Source organism: Bison bison, unplaced genomic scaffold (genome assembly GCF_000754665.1).
Source record: "Bison bison bison isolate TAMUID 2011002044 unplaced genomic scaffold, Bison_UMD1.0 scf7180017864358, whole genome shotgun sequence".
Lineage (NCBI taxonomy): Eukaryota > Metazoa > Chordata > Mammalia > Artiodactyla > Bovidae > Bison > Bison bison.
In genome coordinates, this window is record NW_011494930.1 from 964,699 (window position 1) to 967,363 (window position 2,665).

Consider the following 2,665-nt stretch of genomic DNA (forward strand, 5'->3'; position numbering starts at 1 on the left):
TCCCTGTCTCCTGTACAATGTCACGAACCTCATTCCATAGTTCATCAGGCACTCTATCTATCAAATCTAGGCCCTTAAATCTATTTCTCACTTCCACTGTATAATCATAAGGGATTTGATTTAGGTCATACCTGAATGGTCTAGTGGTTTTCCCTACATTCTTCAATTTCAGTCTGAATTTGGCAATAAGGAGTTCATGATCTGAGCCACAGTCAGCTTCTGGTCTTGTTTTTGCTGACTGTATAGAGCTTCTCCATCTCTGGCCACAAAGAATATAATCAATCTGATTTCAGTGTTGACCATCTGGTGATGTCCACGTCTAAAATCTTCTCTTGTGTTGTTGGAAGAGGGTGTTTGCTATTACCAGTGCATTTTCTTCGCAAAACTCTATTAGTCTTTGCCCTGCTTCATTCCGTATTCCAAGGCCAAATTTGCCTGTTACTCCAGGTGTTTCTTGACTTCCTACTTTTGCATTCCAGTCCCATATAATGAAAAGGACATCTTTTAAGTGAGTATAAGTAATGATAAAGGGAATCTCTATTCAGTATTGCCCATGCATATATAGGCCTGATCCTTTCATGACCCTAAAGTAAACCAAGTGTCAACATTCCATATCTTTTACAGAAATGAGCCTAGTTTTGTGCCTGCTGCAGTGATGTGGTACTGCAGCAATAATGACTGAGGTGGATTTCCATTTCCTTTCTCTATGAAGTCAGTAAATGCTTTTCAAATCTTTTCCTAATTGGAAGATATTTTCTCCTTTGTGTCTATGATATTCCCATATATAGAGAGACTTTTCCTTTAGACACTTCATTGTGTGTCATATTATTTAATTCAGTCCCCAAATAAATTGTTATTGGAAGTCTTTGTTTCTCCTTCCCTATAAAGTGTCTTATGGGATCAGTCCAACAAGCCTACTGACTACCAATAAAATCAAGGTTTTAGGATGGGTGTTACCCACTTTAAGGGGGAAAAAAAAAAAAAAAAACTCGAACGTGATTTTTCTTATAAAAGTGTATTAATTATTTAAAAATTCTTGGGCACAGCTATGTCATAACCAACTAGAATAAATATGAAATTTCCATTTATGTTTAAAATCTTGAGAAATTATTCTGTGTATATTAATATTTTCCATCATCACCATCCTAACACACAAATTCAGATGCTGAAAATATATTTTTGTTGGATGGAGGGTGCACTAGTATATATTTCCTTGTGGAAAAAATGTCTTACAAAAAAATGAGAAGTGCAAAATCTTGGATTTAATCTAATAAATAAAATTTTAATATAACATTTATGTTATAATTGTGAAATTTGGTAGAACATATTCAGAATCGGAAGTGATTCCATCTTTATTATTTACAATATGTCAAATTTATTTTAAAGGGAAAACTTCAAGTAGGCTAAAGGCATAGTTTTACCATTTGTTAAGAATAGTTTTGGTAATTAAAAAACAAAAACAAAACTTCCTGGACTAAGCTGTATTCAAGGAAAATATGTAATTGAAGGGCCAAACTACAGAGAACAAAGTAAAATGTGACTTAGTGCTATATACCTGAACATCTACAGAACACCACCACCAACCTAAATTTAAATTTAGGCTGATCAAAATATCACTGTGACTTAATTAAAATATTTTTGCCATTCTTTTATTTAGATGAGATTTCATTGTTTTTGTTTCTATTTATTATATTTATAACAGATTTTTAAAAGATATTTATTTTGTATCTTCCTCTGGTAATTCTAGAACATGTAGCAATCCATGAAGTACAATAAACACCAGAATATCTAGCCTGTGACTCTCTCTCTTACCTATTTCTTATGGATTTCATCCCTTGCCCACTCAACAACAACAATATTTTTTACTAATCAGGGTTCCTGGCCCTCTGAATCAATAGATATTGATACAACGTGCAACAAGAAATTCAGGCAAACCTTTACTGAGACCGGTGCTGTAGTAAAGGATAGTGCAAAAACAAGTAACAAGTTTGCCTACTCACTCCCTGAGGTGGGGCAAACTGTTCCTTATATGGGATGAGGGTAGGCATGTTCCATGGATTGAAATGGAGGGATGACTTAGGTGGTCTCCCCACCCCTTGGTGGTGTTTCATGGGTTTTTGGTCTTCTTATATCCTGTTCATAATTTGCCCAAATTGCTCATGTGGGGCACCCTTATTGCAGAAAATGGAGAGGAACTAAAAAGCCTCTTGATGAAAGTGAAAGAGGAGAGTGAAAAAGTTGGCTTAAAGCTCAACATTCAGAAAACAAAGATCATGGCATCTGCTCCCATCAGTTCATGGGAAATAGATGGAGAAACAGTGGAAACAGTGTCAGATTTTATTTTTGGGGGCTCCAAAATCACTGCAGATGGTGATGGAAGCCATGAAATTAAAAGACGCTTACTCCTTGGAAGGAAAGTTATGACCAACCTAGATAGCATATTCAAAAGCAGAGACATTACTTTGGCAACAAAGGTTCATCTAGTCAAGGCTATGGTTTTTCCAGTGGTCATGTATGGATGTGAATGTTGGACTGTGAAGAAAGCTGAGTGCCGAAGAATTGATGCTTTTGAACTGTGGTGTTGGAGAAGACTCTTGAGAGTCCTTTGGATTGCAAGGAGATCCAACCAGTCCATTCTGAAGGAGATCAGCCCTGGGTGCTGTTT